Source organism: Pezoporus wallicus, unplaced genomic scaffold (genome assembly GCF_028554395.1).
Source record: "Pezoporus wallicus isolate ANWC-B61680 ecotype Strahan unplaced genomic scaffold, APGP_CSIRO_Pwel_v1 scaffold_7402, whole genome shotgun sequence".
Classification (NCBI taxonomy): Eukaryota; Metazoa; Chordata; class Aves; order Psittaciformes; family Psittacidae; genus Pezoporus; species Pezoporus wallicus.
Genome location: NW_026641037.1, coordinates 3,568,261 through 3,588,861, shown reverse-complemented (window position 1 = coordinate 3,588,861; position 20,601 = coordinate 3,568,261). Strand labels below are relative to the sequence as shown.

The window sequence follows — 20,601 nt, the reverse complement described above, 5'->3', positions numbered from 1 at the left end:
TATATTGTTATATAGGTTATTGTTCTATAGGTTATTGTTCTGTAGGTTATGAAAAATAATTAACTGTCCCCACTTGAGCTGGAGGGCTATAATCAGGTTTTGTTATGAATGCCTTTATTCACCAATATAAAAGCCGTATCAAAAGTGATCATATTTATGAACAATCAGGGATTACACACATGAAATACAACATGGTGCTGTCTTGCAGCAAGAAAGGGAGGAGGAGCCCAATCTAATAGGCTTTTACTACCAAGCTGGCATTTCTAGACAAGCTATTATTATTTTAACATATTCTGCATTCCAGTAAAAACAAACAAACAAGAAACTCTCCTTCAACTATGCAGAATCCCCTTACAGGGAAATACATCAAAATCCTGCCCATGCAAGGAGGAGGATTTTGAACAAAACAGGGCATAAAATCCCTGTGAAGTTATAGGAAAATTCTCTTTTAAAGCTGTACCCCACTGCATTGGCCAGAGGCAGAGAAATATATGACATAGACAACTTTGGTCCCAGAATTCTCTTCTGCAGTCTAGATTTTAACTTCATATTTTGCTTTCAGAGTCTATCAGAATGTCACCAGGAATGTTGTTTCCTGAGCACTGTACATTTTGTATGTGCATTAAAAAAAATAGGATTTTCTTTCTAGTACAGGTGCCCTTTTGATCAGACAATCAATAGGGTTGAACTCATCACCGTAATGCCAATAAAACCCTACTTGTGCTATTTAACTAATCATCATGTACTGTTCTCTTTGTAATTTGAAGAATAACTGTCAAGAGCTTCAGATCATTGCAGTATATCCAATCACACTTTTGTGAAAGGTTTTTGTTGCAGAAATAAATTATTTTCCACTCCAAAAGTAGGCATATCTGCACTCCTGTTTACCTGCTGGCTTTGATATCATACAGGGACTAGTATTTCTTAAAAAGACAACAAAATGGTGTTACCACAGGCTCTAGAATTTCTTCCCACAAATGCACAGCAGTTGTTCTAACTTTTTCCTATGACAAGCTCTCTCTTTTTTCCAGTTCTGCTTGGTCAGAGTTTCCAAACAATAACATGAATTGGCTTGCAGAATGTATTTCCCAAACACAATTCTCCTTCACTGGAAACTGAGAGCTCTGGCTCAAAACACACACACTTGTGCAAAGCAGATCATTCTCACAACCTCAGCTTTCAGGTCATTTATTAAGCTTCAAGTCAAATAGCTTCTGCTCTCTGAACTTTACAGGGTGCAATCTTTATATTCTAATACAAATGCCAGTGGCTACAGAACAATCAACATGCAAAGCCAAACTAGATCTTAAAATATCTTTTTTTTCCTCAAAGCCCCAAATTCCTAATTGCTCAGACCAAGATTCACATCTTGTCAGTAAGACTTTAACTAGTTTGCCAGAATTCCTCTGGCAAAAGCATTTACTCCAATGATTTAGTTACAACATAAGCAACTAAAAATAATGTTTAGACAACAAGCTTCATTCATTATTCATTATATCACAGACATAACTACTTGGGTGAATAAAATTACTGTGGATGTATATATACCCACCACAGCAGTGGCTATGAGGTAGCTAGAATTATTTTAAATTTCAAGCCCCTCAAATCTCTCAGTATTTTAGAAAATAATGTGTTGAAAAATTGCCAGGAACAACTTTGTGACTGTTAACTGTACTGAAGTTTTATCAGCTTGCCAGTGATGCAATGCACACTTATTTTTCATATTTATTTAATGACAGAAGGAGCCATTGAAAAAAAGGGCTGCTCACAGCTGTGTTACAAGATTGTCTGCTGCTTGTGGAAGCAAATCTTCTACGGATTTCACTGGAAGTGATGCTTGTACAAGTAGTATGGAATTGCTTAGAGAAATAAGAAAGATAAAAACGAATCTGCTTCATGCTGCTTATGTAACCACCAAACTGCTTTTCCAAGTCCCTGCTCTTCTTTCAGTGTCACATGGTGTAGAATAATCGCAGACTCATAAGAAGCGCTCTTTCAAACCTATGTTTCTGAAGTTAAGTAAACATTTCTAAACTTTTTATACTGTAATACGTAAAGTAAGCAGACAGGTGGCTGGTTACCTGTAAGAGTTGCACTGCACAAGCGTTTTCACAAGGTTGAAGAACCCTGCCCACCCACACCAGGGTCTGTACTAACTAGTCAGTGGTAACTACACACAGATGACATCCTTGCAGACAATCACTGTCAGAGGGTGGAGGCTCCATGCATATTTAAAAACCAGCCAACTAACCAGCTTGAGCTCCCTTCACCCCAATCCTACAAACCCAAAACTTTCAGATCTTGTTCACACAGTCAGAAGTCATCCTCTGGACAATATGGGCAGAGAAAGAGGATATCAGGATGCCTAACATTTCCTCTGTAAAGTAAATTCAATTGGAGAAAATCTGCTTCATTTAAACTAAGACTGAGACACTCATAAACTTGAATGGATCAGGACTTCATCTTACTTCCTCCATTTTTATTAACTACTGAGAATACAATAAGGGCAAAAGACATTTCAAGATAAATATAGTTTTAACAGATAGAAGGTATAACAGAACGTTGCCCTCAATTCATTAAGTCCTCACAAGGTGAGGAAAAGGAAAACAGTCAACCAAAATCAATGTATGCTAAGGAAAACGGAGGATAGAACTGCATTAGCACTCCTGATAGTCAAAAAACACCATCACTTTCAGGACCATGGATTCTGTGCAAATAATGACAAAACCCTCTCATCATCAACATCTCTCTTATTCCATATTACCTGCTTAAGGGGCTCCTCAGAACATGGGAAAATATCAAAGGGTTCAATCTCTTACATGGCATATACACACGAGAAAATCCCACCACTTTTTCCAGTGAATTGACTCATAGGAAACAAACCAACATCAATCAAATTTCTCATAGCATCTGTAGGTTTACATGTTTTTATTATCACCTTGGTTTTAATTTTGAAGGTCAACTTAGAATACAAAATATGTTAATGAAGGCATGGTTCTTTTCACAGTTAGCACTTGTTATCCACCGCTTTCTGCTCACAGAACTTTAAACTCACTGGGTATGTGTTTCAGGGTCTTCAGTACAACAACTCCACTAGACAAAAGGGGATTCAGGAGTTTTTTACAAAACTTTGACTCCTGAAATACTGGTTCTAGCTCCTCAGTTTTAGTACACAAAGGTCATGAAGTGTCCTATTTTGATTTTTTTCTTTGTTATTCATTGTGCAGGTTGATTAGTTAACAGATGATTTTTTCTTGGACCCTATTTCTACCTTCCATATGACAAGCTGATTAGTTCCCATGGAAGAAAAGGCAGTACAAATAACCATACTAATCACTACAGTTCAGAAAGCTGGCCTTTTACAATCTCAAACCACTGTGTATCCAGGAAAGCCTGCCAAGACAGTCGCTGTTTGCAAATGGTTGGGAAATGTGATCGTCTGCCATGAAAAACAGATGAAAAGCAGGATCTGGTTAAAGGACCGGGTCTTTGCCCAAACAAAACCTTTTCAAAATAAAGAAACAATGTCTGGTAGCTGACAGTTGACCTCAGCTCAGGAAGGGTGACAGTTCTACACTGGGGCTATCTGTACTTAATTTGAGAATTTTAAAATTAGGCCAGAATTTCAAGTAAGATTTAGCCAAACAGATGGAACTGCTGTCAATTCTGATACTGTAGTAATACCCTGATCAAACATTGTCTATTTGAAAGGAAATTTGTCCTTTTAAGTACAAATGTGGACAAACCAGACTTCCCTTAAGCTGAGAATAATGTGTAAAAATATCAGACACTTAATAGTATAAATGTCACTGATTTACAATGAGGTGCTCTGTTCACTTAGAAGTATAAATGCATACTTTTTTTAAGTATTACTGGTACAAGCATGAGAAGTTGTGTACATTTCAAAAGAATATACTGTGCTGTGCTATTATGGCAGCATGTATTATCTAGCACAGTTTAGATGTAGTCCCTAAACCTACTAATGCAAAAGAGAGTAACTGAACAATATTTAACCTACACATTAAACCTGGCTAACAAGTATCATTTTGGGGTGGGAGGAAAAGAAAGAGGCTTGCTACCCTCAGAAAAGGTGTGACTATTTTGTTTAATATTAGAATGCTATGCCATAGCTACAAAAAATGCTGATATTGATTTAAAAAAATGTTTTACAGTCAGTGTCATAGTATACTGTAAAATTTCCTAATAAACCATTTAAAATCTGATATTTAAAATCCTGTAGGAATGGAGTATTTTACACTGTCTTCTTACCTGAAAAAGCTGCCCTGTATTTCAACTGGACTTGTCAAATAAATGCAGAATTATTTCATAGAACTATAAAATACCCTGAGTTGGAAGGGACCCACAAGTCCAACTCCTGATTCCACAGAGAGCAACCTAAAAGTTAAACCAAGTGTCTGAGAGTTGACCAAATGCTTCTTGAACAACAGTAGGCTTGGAACCATGACCACTTCCCTAGGTAGCTTGTTCCAAACATGGTTTGACCACCCTCTCAGTGAAGAACTTTTTCCTAACATCCAATTTGAACTTCCCCTGACACAGCTTTAACCCATCCCCTTGCATCCTATCACTAGACACCTGGGAGGAGAGACCAGCACCTTCATCTCTGCTTGTTCCATGAGGAAGCTGTAGTCAGCCATAAGGTCACACCTTAGTTTCCTCCAAGTTGCACAAACTAGTCCCACAGTTGCTCCTCACAAGTCCTGCTCTCTATTCCTTTCACCATCTTCACGGCCTTCCTTTACAATTTCACATTGTAAATATTTTTGATAGACTGTATTTTATTAAGTTCAAAGCCTTAAAACCCTTCATGGTCTTAAAAGAAAAAAAAAAATGCAGAGAATTTGTAATAGCCAAATTCAATGACATAGTAAATGAAAATGAATCCTTGACCAAAAATAAAGCACTAGATGGCCAAAGAAACTGTGAGAATGCAAATTAAGATATGACACACAAGGAACTCTGTCATCTTAATGAAGATTTCTGATGTCTTACTGGCACACTGAGTTCAGAGATGAATAAAGCAGGCCTATTTAAAAATTCGCCTGGTATAATTTAACCATATGTTGGCACTTTCATAATTTACAATAATAAAAGTAATTAGATTATTACCTGAGAAGTAAAAGCAGTCATTCTGTATTTTTGTTTTCAGTTCAGCTTCTACCAGCCAAAGCAACACCAGCCTTTTTCTTTGAGTACAACTGTATTGTACCCAAGATGAACACCAGATATTTGCCCCTAAAGCCACAACCCAACAGAGATGAAGGCAGAGGGTACTGACATTACTGTCTGTGACACAGATAGCTTTGTGTAGTTGTCTTTATTCTTGCATATAGTGAAGCAAGGACAGGGAATCAAATGGAGCTCTCTCCCTTGTCTCATCAACCAGCCTCTGCATCAGGGGTCATGCCAGACCAAGAGGCCACTTCAGTGTCTGGCTGTTTATCAGCTCCTTGTCTCCATTAGTAAAACCAGCAGCAGAAATGAAGACCTAGCATAAGAGCTCTCTGCTCCTACCTGAGACAGAACTGAGTAACAGTTGAGCAAGAGGCTGAGTAACCTGAGGAGCAGCCTGTAGACCACTGCCAATTGAACCACTGGAAAGGGGTGGGGGGGAATACCTTCTGCACTTCACTTTTAAAACCTGCTGTTCTTCCACTCATCTATGGAGTTCAACCGACTGTGCATGCTTATTTTGACTTCCCAATATCACAGGATCTTCCACTTCCAAGGGTATTATCGTGGTGTTATTTCCATTGAAGTCAGTATCTGTGAGTACTTAACACTAATCCCCATTAGTCTGCATCTTATTACACTATCTTATGTACTGTTGACATAAAGCATGTAAATAAAAACAGACAAGCACAGGAAAGAAACCAGAATTATGGTGTTTTTTGGTTTTGTTTTTTCCTCATGGCCTCTGATTGCTTTCTGCTGCCACAAACTCCTGCTTCGGGGCAAGTGTGAAGCCATCAACCTTCCCTAGAACTTCCAGACTCTAAAACATGACAGTCAATAAACGGCATGAGACAAATAACAACTTAGCATTTCCATATGATTACTGTTGCCCCCAGCCTTTTCTGTATGCTCTCTGGAAACACTGAAACAATACCCTAAAATAAAACCCCATGATATTAAACTTGAAGTATTTTCTTACTGACATCATCAAAAACAGACAGGGTAAACATACGGAGAAAAAAACCAAAACAGGCTTCTTCAAATTCAGCATGAACTGAACATTACATGTAACCACTTCTGCTGGGAACCCTTAGACTTAGGGGTCTGAAGGTAACCCAGTTACAGAGCTTGGCTTTGACTCAGCTGAAAAATAAACCAGTATTTTGTGCCTGTAATTTACAAGACATTTTTTTCACCCACAATTAAATGTTACCTTAAATTAGGAATTTTTAGGTCTACAGTTGCCTAAAGTGACTATGGCCACTAATCACACAGCCAGATTACAAATTTCTTTTTTATTTTACTAGAGACACACATTTGGAACCTCTAAGCTGCAAATAAATTACAGATCCACCAGCTGTTTCATAGGCTGTCTCTCCTAATTAGGAGAAGGACTACAGAGATCAGCGAAATTACGAGGCTATCCACAGGACTGGTACAGCTCACCAAAGAGCACCACAAACTCCAATGAAAAGGTAGTGTTTCTGTCTTCAGAACAAGTTCATAGTGTGCAGTCAGTAAGTAAGGTATGAGAACACAAGAAAGGAGATGAAGTAAAGCACCTATGTTTACTAACTGTGAACTTCTCAGACTGTGTAGTGAGAGTCAACAAGCAAGGGAAGTAACATGCAAAAGCATAACTAAAGACAGCTTTAGCTGTCAAAATAAAGGTGTCAAAATAAAGGTTGCACAGGGAAACAAAAACTGGACCTAATAAGGCAGCAGGAAGTTTCACAGAAAAAAATTAGGTTAATGGGTCTGGTTACCATAAACCTTAATGACAAAGTGGGGAAGGGGGGGAAACAGGTTGAGAAGTCGTAATTTTTCAGGCACTAAATTGCTTACAAGCTATACGCAAATTTCGAGTCCCCCTGACCCTTTTTTCATGTAGAATGCATGACTGGATTCTATTTCTGAAGTGAGTTGTTATCAATCCAGTTCATCAAAAAAAGCTCAAAAGGCCAGCGAGCATCTTCACAGTGTAATCAGCTGAAGATCAGCAAGAGTTTTTCACTACACCTTGTAGCAAGGAAAATTAAACTTTCCATGGGCATGACTGCAAAACTCATTTACTACTGTATTTCACAGCAGGCAGCTAACTTGCTAACTCCACAAAGCAGGAAGCACTGCCTAAAGGGATGGGAACTTCTGTATGCCTTGCTGAGGCACATCAGCTTCAAGGACTAGTTCTGGGAGAGGCATCCAACTACAAAACCCCAGCAAAAAAAATGGTGTCTTCAGCAGAAAGAAAACACTTCAAATTTCAGTCCAACCATGCAGTTACAACTCTGTGGTCAGAAAAATCATGGTGGTTATTCCCAGAACAACTGATTTTTACAGATCTTCTAAAGGACACAGTTGTGATAATACAGTGTTCTCTCTCTATCTTGTTCAATACAGATCCCTTTCTTCTTGGTAACTGTGATGTACATAAGTCAGTACTCTGTTTCATGCATACTAATATGCCTGTTCACCAGAACCAAACCCACTTCCACAGTCCCACCTGGCACTATCAGAAAGGAGTGGGGGAAGAAAGGGAGGAGCTGGGCCAAACTCCTGCAACAAAAAACCCTTTTCCCACAGCAAGAGTTGGAGAGTATTCTCTAGCAGTTATGAAAATAAATTAATTATCCCCTATATTATGTAACACTGGCTTACTGTTGTCTGTATGGAAATAGACCAAATGCTGTATTGCATCATCATGCGGTGGTGGACTATAGTGGAACACTGATCAGCTAGCTCTCAGTCCTGTTTCAACCACTAGAAACCAATACAATAAAACATTTTTTTTTTTTTTTTTTGCATTGGACTAATAGTCCACTACAAAATATATCAAAAGACAATCTTATCATCAGCTTCTTATGCTTATTTAAAATGTTTGCTATTAATCTTCATTACAACTTTAATTCCAAGCATATGAATTAAAGACAAAGCCCTATATCAAATAGTGAAAAATGGTACTTCCATTGCCTACTTTGTACATGCAGACTGCATTAAAACACACAGGCATTTTTTTTCATAAAAGCTCTTTTCTGGAATAAAACTCATGCATATCATCTGCCTTTCAGAGCAACTCACCAGACTATTAAATAAACCTACACATGGTTTGCATTGTGTATTTCTTTAATATTCATAAAAGCAAAACTTTGCCTTGTAAAACCCAAATATCTTGGAACTAAATAAAATCATAAGATTTTTATCTTTATTTTGAAACACCTGTATTTAAATGCTTTACATTTATGTGATCTTAACAGCATTCTAAGTTGAAAACAAATAAATATTTGCAAAAAAAATTAAAATCTAGTACAAGGGAAGAGTTTGTAGGATTTATTTAGATCCAGCAGGTCAAGATTCTTGCATATCGCATCTGGAACTACACTACCAAAGGAATACTCATTCAAATGACTCAAAGGAATGAGTCATTTGTAAACTGCAATCTCTCAGCAGTTAACTTTTCTCTTTTCTCAAATAAGAAAAAAAAAAAAAAAAAAGAGCTGTGGTTTGTGTAAACTTTCATCTACTGATTAAAATTAAAGACTGGCATAGCTTTGTCTCAGAAACCCTAATGTAAACACCAAAAGCAGCCTTTGCAACTTTGGTTTTTGGGTTGTTTTATTTTTTTGTAAAAAGGCTGGACACTGAATAGAAAAACTTTCCCTTCTTCCAACATTTGAAAAGACAACCTGCAACACTGACATGCACAACAAAGTCAGGACAAATGTCGTGTCCGTATCAGGTCAGAAAGAACTTCCAACTGAGATTTCCCAATCTGGTCTTTTCTCTTGCTTTCAAAGCACTTAGTCATAGTCAGAATCTATACCAGCCACAGTGCAGCAGTAGTACTGAACAATGTGACAGATAATATAGCCCACAAAGGTTCACAGATGGGATGTTGCCAGAATACCTGCTGCTGTACTGAAGCTGATTTGAGGTTTTCGTATGTGTAGACGAAGGTTGTGTTTTGTTTTTTTTTTTAATTTGGGTTTTTTTTTGTTTTTTAACAAGCTCATCTTAAATTATTCTTCACGTGAAGTTCAGATATGAGGAAAACAGTAAAACTGTACTATCCCCTCAGTACCTAACAAAGAGTTACTTCGTTTGCTTCATACCCTTATAAACTAAGTTGTAAGTAGCAGTATGCATTTCTTTTCATCCTGTCTTCTTTACAGCTTCCTGTTTTTTCCTAGAAAAATGAATTGGACATTTGTTTCTCCAAGATAAAAAAAGACTGAAAATATTGTTCTAGTAGAGGCCATCTTACAGAAAAAGGAAGTGTTCATGAGACAATATCCTCAGCAAAAGACATGCTTTTTGTAAAGCAAACCTGACAGTAGCCCAAAACTACTCAAACAAATGCAAACAAATGTCTGTATCTACAGGAAAAGTAGCACATAATGGAACCTGGCAGTGCTGCTGTGTCTTAACTGCATCCTCACTTGTTTTATATGCAAGCTTATGCTTCTCTTACTGTTTAATGTACTACATGTCATTTTAAGCAAGATCTGTAAAAACTGCTAAAAAGTGCACATCAAAACATCACAATTTAATTGTTTTTTAAGAAGTATTTGTCTATAAATATACTGCACCAAACATTGGAATCAACTGCAATGCCCAAGTCTTGGCAATTATTTGACAAGAAAATCAACAGTCTCTATATGATAATCAAGTGGGTCTCTTAAATCTGAGGCAGTTTCTAAAAAGCAGACTGTGGGACTTGAACCAGATTATCTCTTTGCACTAGCACAACCTCAGATCATGCAAGAATTGCTTTCTGGAACATACAGCACCCGAAACCACTTCTGGTGCCACAGACTGTTCATACATTTCCACACTGCAATGCAAAACAGTGACCTGCCACAGCAGCATGAACTTCATCCAAATGGAACATCATGTCAAGTCTGTTTCCATCAAATAATTCACAGGAGATAGTAGATGTAGCTGTTGACATAAATAAACAGAATTAAAGGAATCAAAGTTTGATCATCCCTCTGTCATCAGAGCAGTCTACTACAGGGAGGAAAGGAGAGCATCCACCAGGAACTGAAGGCAGTGCTAGGACAAGAAGAAAATAATATGAGTCATTCAGTCACTGCAGGCAACTGCTTAAAATTATGTTTCTCCATAGATTTGAGTATCTATGGTAGGGTGAATATTGGCATGGCTAATACCAAGAGATGACCCTGTAAAAGTCAAATTTTGAGGCAAGAACTATTACAGCATGCAGAACAGAATTATTCTTTCCTCATCACAAGATAGAATCCAGGAAAAAAAAAAAACTACGTTCAAGTCATTGTTGAAAAAGAGTTATCTAACAATATGCTGTGGCTCGGTGAGACAAACAGAGGCATCAGCGAACAAAATCAGTTTATTCATCATGTCAGCAGGGTTATTTTAATTAACATCAAAAACCAAACACATTTGGTGAGAGTCCTAACTAAAAGGTCTTCAAGCTGGGACAGCTACTCAACACATCAATACACTGATCCCTCACTTCAGCTGTTTGCAAGAAAAAATAATTATTCCTTTTGGTACTAGAAGTAAAAAACCCAAATGAATAAACCTTGAAAAGTAAAGTTTTGCCTCATCTTGGTTAAATGTTAAGCATTTAAAACAAACTTTTGCCTACAGAAGTTATGGAGAGTTTGACATCTCTCAGATCATTAATGACAATCTAAACTTAGAAAGGCATCTAGTGAAGCAACACAAAACGCATTGTGGGTGGCATTTCCCATACTAGAGCATATCAGCCCTTTATTAGGGAACCAACTAGAAGAACCAACTAGGGAACCAAAGCTAGAAGAGGGCATACAAATTCTCTAGGGGCATTCCTGACTTTTGTGTCCTCTTCCTTGCACTTGGACAGGGGACCAAATGCAATCACAATCACTGGCTACCAACTAAGAGGTGAACTGTTTTGTTTTGAGCACAAAAGAGAACTCTGAGAACAAAATCCCACAACTGAGTCACTAGGGTTATCCACACTTATTCAGGACCTGCTTGTTTGGAAGCATGGGTCATGGGGTTCATCTTCAGTAAGGATGCAAGAGAAGAACAAACCCATAGATTCTAAATTTAAAGTTCTGGGACTCCCTTTTCTCTCTGGGAACATGAGACATGGAATTCTTTCAATGGAAAACCATATTCTCACTGACTCTTACTGTCCAAGCTCAAACTGCAGGGTACCAAAAGAGTCCTGACACTCACCCCACTGTCACCAGCAGCTTAGGCACCTGAGCAGCAATGTACACCCTGCCACTGCAGGACCCCTACGTACCAGATGCAGGCAGTCAGACTGCCTGATCTGCCAGTCCTTTGTCATGGTGGGACCCCAGAAACAGGTCACAGAATGTTAACACTGCAGTCAGAAGCATCTCTCCAACATGACTGCTCACTGAACAGACCACAATTGGATGTTGCGGTCTCCAGCTACTGCTTCACACTGCAGCCACCCCAGCCACAGATAAAACTCTGACATGTAACCAAGCGTGTGTTTCAAATCTGAAGTCTCACACCTTTGTCAAGCAAGGAGGTCTGGGTCCTCTGCTTCTGGATTTCATTTTGAAAATGCTTTATTAAGTAATTCATATTCACAAGAGTAATCTATCAGAACTATGGACCTGTGAGATCAAACTTTTAATTTGCAATAAAGAAAAGCAGTGTAACAATCACCTACTTTGCAAAGCATCTTTTCCAAGACAGATGTTTCATTGCAGAAGTAAATTATCCAACTACATGTTTTTGCAACACTTCTTAGATTGTAGAGGTGATAAATTTTTAAACCTAACAAAACAGCTAAGCTTCTGCCTTTCCATTACATCAACTTGGTTTTCCTGCTGACTTATAAAATAGTCACACAAACACAAGTCCAATAGCACATTTAAAACAAGAAAGCCCTCTGAAAGTGCCTTTAAAAAATTAGTAAATTAAAAGCAAGTCCCCAAACATTGAATTCAAAGCTAAACTTCGTCTAATTATGTGTGGCTGAGTGTGACACTGAAAAAAAAATGACCTGTCAGGCTCCCCAGAGAACCTTATTTTCCCTTTCCAGATGTATATTTAAAGCAAGACAACAAGAACAATTAACAGCGTTCCCAAAGGTAGATAAAAGTATAGCATTCTGGCTGGGTGACCTTCAGCTACAGCTGCACTACAGCTGATCACATCCATGATCTTTGTACCAACAACTGCCTTCAGAGGCCTTTACAAGGCTGTCAGAATTACTTTGAAACTGAGCTTTTTATATTCTTAATCTATGTTTGTAGGGCACTTAGAACAAATCATATTGAAAAATTAATTTAAAGAAATGTAAATAAAACATAATACATAATCAAGTCATAGAAAATTAGTAGCTCCAGAAAGTTTCATGAGATTTGTTTGTTTGCTTGTTTTTTTATTGGAATTGTGCCCCTCTTTTTTGTCTTTTGACTGATTTTGTCTGATGACTGATTCAACATTTTTCTGCTTTCAAGTTTGGCAGAATTGGAAAAAGATGCTTTCTTAATCCTGGGAATGTAACAAATCTCAAACCAGGATTTCTCCTTGCTTTGACAAAGTATCTTTTACAACATACATACCTTTATTGCCTTCTCATTGCTGAATCTCAGCAACACCTTAATGTCTCTTAATTATCAACCATTTAATGTTCCACTTTAAGTAAGTTGCAAATAGTCTCACTAAAAATCTCTTTTACTCTAGTTATTCAATTTTACGTGGTCCATGCTCTTGCAGTGGCATAATTTCATTGATTCTCCACTGCCATAAAGTTTTTCAGCAGCAGATAAAAATCAAAATGCCAAATGTAAAACACAAATAAAAAGTGGAACTCACTGCCACCTCTAATAAAAATGCCTCAGATTACAATCTACTATTCCGGTGATGTCGGGGCTGAGAGACAGTGATGGTAACATCTGTGAAAAGATCATCCCATGACTGGAAAAGTCTTCATTACAGGAATGGTTGACAGAAAATTATATAATTTCTATCCTCTGCAGTATAAGGGGATATAAGAATCACTGCCATCACTACATCCCTCCTGCCAACAAGACTGTGATGTCAGTTAGAGGAGCTGCAGACTGCACATGCACATGTTTTCTCCACAATTTTCACATTAACATCACAGCCTCATTTTTGACATGTGCCTATGCAATTAAGCTACACACATTTGCAAAAAATACATTTTCCTCAAGGCAAAAGCACTGAAATTTCTGTTTAAATATAAACAGTAGAATGAGTAAAATGACAAACATAACTAGGAAAATGTAGTGTCAAAACCAAATGTGACATAAAAAAAACCTTTTGTGTAGAACTCCCACACTAAATTCTGCTCTTAGAAATGCTGACCTTTTACTACATTCCCCACAAAGCTGTACAGTGATGACCCCACAGAGCAGGCTGTACTCATGTACTGATGCAAAGCCTGGTTTGTTCCAGTCCCTGGATATCTAATGCAGGTGAGTGATGGCACTGACAAGAGGATTCTTGTCAATGTAACTTCCTGGGTGGCTCTAAAAGCAACCTTAATGCATGTTAAGATTAAAAAGCTCCTTACATCCATACTGTCCAACTAAGCAGACAATCCAGACCCTCTCTCAAGTGGTAACTACTTTTATTCCTGAAGCTTTTGAAAATACCATATTTTGAGAAGATTCTGAAAATAACATTCACATTTCCACCTTCACATGTACAAGGCTGCTTAGGCAAACAAATGAAACAAACCAGTTTGGTTTTGTTCTTTTTCTTTCTTCCTTTGTTTAACAAAAAGAGACTCCAAATCCACATCTCCAAAATGATTAAACAGTTAAGAGACCTTTGAAAATAGGTCTCAAAATCTAACAAACTCCAGTTGGGCAAGGTGCCTTCTTACATCTGTGCAGTCTGCTCCTATGAAAAATTCTGTGCTGCCTCCAAAGGTGGTTTGGGTGTTGCTGTAGTCTGTACAAACTATAGTTAGCTTTTGTAAACAAACACACAGGAGAAGCATATTAAAGAGCAATCTGCAATCCTCTCCAGGGATTTTAAACTCCTGCAGCTGGTAGAATGGTCAAGAATCACCAGTGACTGCACTAGGATGCTCTAGTGATTAAAGTCTGAACCACCCTATGGAAACACAAGCCTTGTGGCCATTGAGAACGGCAACACTGCAAAAGGATGTAAACTCAGATTTCTGTGGAGTAAAAGTTTAGTGCTTGTTCTGTACACAGCTTCAATACACTGAAGTTTTCAATGGAAAAGAACAGACACTGATCAGTTCTTACTGCATATGTCCTGCACTATCAACATCACTATGGAAACTTCTGAGTTTCATGCTAGTGCCTCAATCTTTAACGTGCTATTTCACAAGAGCTACTAGAAAGTGGGAAAACATATCTGTCTAGTTTCACATACCACAAATGAAGGCATGGAGAGATTACGTGATTTCCTAAGAGAGTCACCCTCTGCAGCACAACAGGAACTGCACTACTGTTTCCTTCAACCTAGGTCAGCTTCCCAAACTCCCATGCTTCCTTCTTCTCTGATGCTCCTGTATTTAGGTGCTGCATAATGAAGGTGAAGCCTAAGAAAACACATGAATCAAGAAGTTCTGATAACTTCTTTTAAAAACCCCAAAACACACAGAATGTAAGACTCACAGTTCAAAACCAAATTTTTATTTTGGAAACACAATACGGTTTAATGCAACCTTTAAGAATTTCTTGATAGAAGGCTGTTACTTTATTTTGTGATGCTTACACCATTGCTCACGAATCAATCATTGAAAAATAGGAATGTAGAACATTTAAAAACACCAACAGAAGACAGACTAGGAAAACTGATCACAGGTAGAAAAAAAGGATTACTTGTGGTACAGGGAAAACCTCAAATATACCATGGAAATGTCCTTTTATTCACAAACCTGAAAGACTTTCAGAATATTGAACCCAAAAAGGATTAGGGACTGACTGATACCAAATGAAGAAAAAGGAGCATTCTGATCAAGAAAATAGGAAGGGCCAGCAGACGTTACATAGGGTATGGGCAGACAAATGAGTTACTGCAGGAAAAGATGTATCTGTACTTGCAGTTCTACCACTGCTGTGCTTACATTGTAACTACCTATCTGCATGCCCTTAGCTATGAGAAAGTGCAAGACGGTGAACTCCTTTTTCACATCTCCCTTTATACTGTAGTGATTCATGGAGTGCTCTAAGAAATTATTTTGGTTCAAACATTATACATTCTGTTCAGTTCTCTAAGCAAGCCTGTATCTGTCTGTCTTCAGTCACATCTGCCTTAAAAAGTCATAGGTAGGGAATACAGCAGAACCATGCAATGTTCCCAAGTTTTACATTCCTGAAGAAGTCATACAACAGTCACAGACATCAGCATTCACACTAGGTCTGGACTTAGACTTAATCAATGTAAAAAAGAATAAAATTAAATAATCCAACCTCAAACAAGCCCTCCACCTCCAGCCCACATCACACCCACCCATCTCTCTAAAATGAAGGGAGTGAACGCCACAAGTCTGTATGTTGAAATTCAGCCCACATGACATTTCCTTTGGATTTAATTGCTTCCATACGATTTGTATCTGCTAGTCACGCTAGGCCTCAGAGCACTAAATATGCTGTTACAAAGAGGCTCTTGTCCTGTAATAACCTCCTTAATCAAAGAGACAGAATTATGGGTAAAACAATTTTCAACTTCAAGCATCCGAACAGAGAACAAATCAAACCCAAACCACCAACTCTTCCAACATGATGTGAAGGAGTGAACAGTAAGAAGTTGGAAAGGACTTTGCAGATTCAAACCTCTTCAAAGTTGTGTTTCACTGGCTTGGGTAGCAGATAGCTCTGTGCCCTGTCATTTACCATTTACAGGATAAAGATGGGCTGTAAACCTTTTAAATGTTTACCATCTCTTAAAAGCTGACTCTAGAATCTCACAGAAACTGCAAAAATAAACCTACTCTTCATTTTTCTTTCTTTGAGAAACTGAAACCATTAGCAAAGACTATACTCTTTCATATAGTTCCAGTAAAACCATTTGGTTTTCATAGAAGCTGTCTTAATTAATACCTGTATCTACTGTATACTCAGCTTTCTAAAAATATACTAATCAATATTATTTTATAATGATTAATGCATAAAGCAATTTTATTTTCTGCTCATATTATGAGATGGATGCATGCCAGTTGTCATCCATTAATGCACAAATACTCCTGGACTTTGGCTTTAACACTAACACCACAGTTCATTCACCACATTCAAGATAAATTTCATTAAATCTATGCAATTCTGCATGCACATTATTAATTTATTAGCTTAGACATGTACATCAGTCCAATATAACAAACTCTGCATCAACACAATAGTGTGTATAGCAGAGTTGTCACCAATTTCCTCATATCATTTAGGTGCATACACCTAAATTCAGTGCAGCTTTTGTGTGGAGAGCATCCTTTACAGTAAGTTTCTTAAATATTTCCTCAAAGGAAACTCTTCTTGGTAACATTTCTAGACTCAGCGTAGCCTTCCTTAAAGATTTCTTCAATGACACTTTACAACTAAATCAAAAATGTAGCATGCATCCTAACTCAGAAAACCTGACGAGAGAATTAGATCACATCTGTAAATCAAATGTGTCCTTGAATGTCACTGCAGATCCGCTTTTGTTCTCAGATTTTATTAAGCACTACATTTAAAGCACCACATTATCCACCCAATTTTATTAAGCATCACAGGTGACATGATTTTAGACTCTGAGAAAATAGTCTATTGATCATGAGACAACACTATGGTGGACAAGAAAATGAGTAACTTTTAGTTTTCATCAGAAAGTGTTACTGTTTCTACTACCAAATACAGAGGGAAAAAAAAGTAGCTCATAAATAGCTTGGTAGTTTTTTTAAGCTTTTAAGAGGGACTCTAACATCAACATAGAAATTAGCTTACTTTTTCTTTTCAAAGTGGCTTAACAAATTTGTATCAAATGAAGTTATTTGCCTATCCAGGTCAAAAATTATTCCAATGAATCAGTCCAATTTTAATCTATTCCAAATATTTGTAACTGTTAATGGGAAGAAAAACTTTAATTTCCACAAAGTTAAACACATTAATAACTTTTTTCACCTCACGGTAAATTATAAGCTTAAACCAGGCAGATCCTACTGCTAGGAATTGAAGCAGACTTCATTAAATCCCCATTTATGGCCATTATCAATGAACACAATCCATCACTCTAGCTGCAGACCTGTAGAGTCAGTCTACACTACAGTAACTTAAAATATGTTTTGCTCTTTTCACCAGCTCTCTTTGGTCAACATCTGAAATAGATCCCTACCAGGCAATAAAACATAACCTAGCTCTGAATAGGACCAACCAAAGACCCTAGAAATAGTTTTTAACACATCACTGGATTTCTGCTATAAGGCCATTGTCATTGTAAGTAAATCTGCATCTGTTTACACACTCATGTAACTTTAACAACAAATGCAGCTACCTCTAAAAAACCTGTATTAAACCAAAACAGAATTTTAAGCTCATGAACCAAAATGCGGTCCACTAATAAATTAAAATTTTCTGACATTCTGATTTTTAAAAATCAGTGTATATAGTTACAAAGCTCTCTCCATAAATTACTAGGCCACTTCGTGTTCCACCATTTAATTTGAAAGCATGGCATTCTAGAATGTCAGCATGTGAGCCCAACCTTACAGCACACGCATTACATCCATGAGCAACTGTGGTAATATCTGTTGAACAATACTGTAAAGGTGTCATACATGGTTAGCTTTTTCTACATTTTTATCAGAACTTAACAGAGTAACTGCCTTATGCATTGTCCATCTCCTCCCTGATTTCTAGTTGGGTAACTACCATTCCTGAGGCAGAAAAGTATCTTGATTATGAATACTGTGCAGTACCATGCACAACATCAATATAAAATAATAATCTCTACAGAATTAACAGAAAAAGCTTTCAGGGAAAAGCTGTATTTGGAAATCATTTGAGCACTTGAACTATCTTCATATGGTTCGTTTTGTCATTGTCAGTAAAAAAGTATTACTTTTTATGTTGTCCATATAAAATTGATCACGTGTTAAATCAAGCTTCTCCACCAACAGAAACCAGGAGAAAAAAAAATGCAACATGTTGAGCAAATCAAATATTGAAAGTAATTAGCTTTCTTCCCCCTTGAGCAGGATCTACTGGCAAATATGTCCTGGTATGACAAATGTTCACTGTAACATTTAAAAAACTGCAATGTGATAAAAGTAACAGCACCAATAGTTTCACAAATCTCCCCAGTGCAAATGCTGCTGTACTCTCTATATTCTGTTTACCTTCTGGAATGAAATCAGTCTGACCAAGAAGCACTGTGCACACACTGAGAGAACATTAAAACCTTAGTCTTCATTTGAAATATGAGTCTGAACCACCTGAAGACAAAATCAGTGGAAAGTAATACTTGAAAAATTCTTTCTACAGAATATGTGTACACAGCTTAGCATGTGGATCGACAGGCAAGTGATATTCCCACTTACCGACACAAGAGTTATGCAAGGCAGTTTGACTGTCCTTCCAGAAACCATTTTTATCAGAAATACATCACACTTAAATTTTTTTCCACACATGCACACACAGAAAAATGCTTTAGATAACACTGCTGTAAGTGTGCGTGTGTTCATTAGTCTGTTTTCCACCCCCCACTTCTGCGGTTTGGTATTTAATTACAGGGTGGAGTGGTCCCCAGGCTACTTATGTTTCTTCCAGTCACAGCCAGAAAATTTCTGCAGGAGCTGACATGCAGGAGTGCGACCGCTTGAAGTTATAGCTGGTTCCCTGTCAGTAAGGTTAGCTCACTCTTTACTGAAACTCCCAGCACTGCTTTTGTTTAATAATTCTTCAAAGTATATTTAAATAGAATAAACTGCATTCTGAACTTTAACAGGACCTAATTTAGCTAATCTTAATTTGCTTTTCAATTTTCTTTTGCTAATGACTATAAAAAAATCTTTATGAATAATTTAACTTGGAAAGAAATGGCAAATTTTCTTTTCCCTTGAAAATAGGAAAATGTAACCTTGTATGCCTCGTTTGACCAGCTGGGATTTTCAAGCACATCATCTGACTTGAAAACTATGTGCAATAATACATTGGGTTAAATGCTGCTTTCCATAAACACTCTTAAATTTCTGCAGAAAATTCTAGTTTCATCTGAAAAATATTAGACCACTCATAAAATATTATAGTTCATATATGATCATTTTATGGTTAAGTATTACTCCCAAAAGTACTGGAGTATAAAGAAATACATTATTCAAATTAATTTTTATAGAAATGAGAAAAGTTCTGTTGGATAAATAAAACTGGGCAAACAAAATAAAGACAAAGTTAAAATAACAAATTACATATACAATTAAACTTTTATATTAAAACAGGATTATGATAATCAGACTATTACTGTTGACAGGATTTGGAAAAAAATTAAAGACACTCTGGGGTTTTACCCACCAACTGTTCTTTAAAGAGAACTTGCATTTTCAGCCTAAGCAACAAGAATCCATCAACTTGGAAAAGTCTCTTTTTCAGACATGTGTGACATGAAAGTGAAACCACAAGAGCTCATTTTGACTATTAGTCAATAAAAAAAAACCAGACATACTATGTTATGTAGTTTTTAGCCAGAGGTATTTGAAAACACCTGCTGGCCAAGCCCTAGAAAGAATTTATATGAAATATTTATTTACAAATGATCTCTTACAGTGCTCCTGTCAGTCAGCCACTTCTCTGTCCTGTTCTACTGAGAAAAATACATGTAAAGTGCAGAGCAACATGATCCTCTCATTCAGGAGATAAACCTGATGATAAAACTTTTTAATAAAAACTTCTAAGTTTGGATGCTGGCACATGTTCACTCAATATTATAGATCACATACAGTAACATACAGAATGGCAGAAAGAAAGGAAACATAGTTTTTTGCTTTGCTAGTCGCTCAGAGCGTGACAAGAGATAAAAAAATCTAAACTCTGTGCAGAGTAATTCAAAGACTGGGGTCTTGAGTAATCATTTGGAAATTCCAAAGCAACAAGGCAAAGAAATCATTATAGAATCATGCAATTTACGCATGTATTTTCTCTACACAGTAAATATCCTTTTTCTTTCCCCTCATGCCTTGTCTATATGCTATTTATTATGGCTGAACACAAAGCTGAATATGAACTCAAGATAATATTATTCTGACTAAGGGCTGTAGCAAATGAGTGAATAATCTCCTGTAGCCCTGGCAGTTTAACTCCCTCAGTATCCTTGGGTACATGCTCCATCAGCAAACGTTTTATTTCATTAGCAAACATTTTGTCACTGTGTATTTACCTGGTTAACACAGTGCCATTTAATTCGCAATGAATCTGAAGCAGATAC

At 37.1% G+C, this 20,601-nt stretch overlaps 1 protein-coding gene across 1 annotated transcript in view; it reads right to left on the bottom strand.

Moving 5' to 3' along the window:
• The window catches only part of WWTR1 (WW domain containing transcription regulator 1), a 64,935-nt gene that overhangs the window by 42,835 nt on the left and 1,499 nt on the right, over positions 1–20,601 (bottom strand). The window lies entirely within an intron of this gene.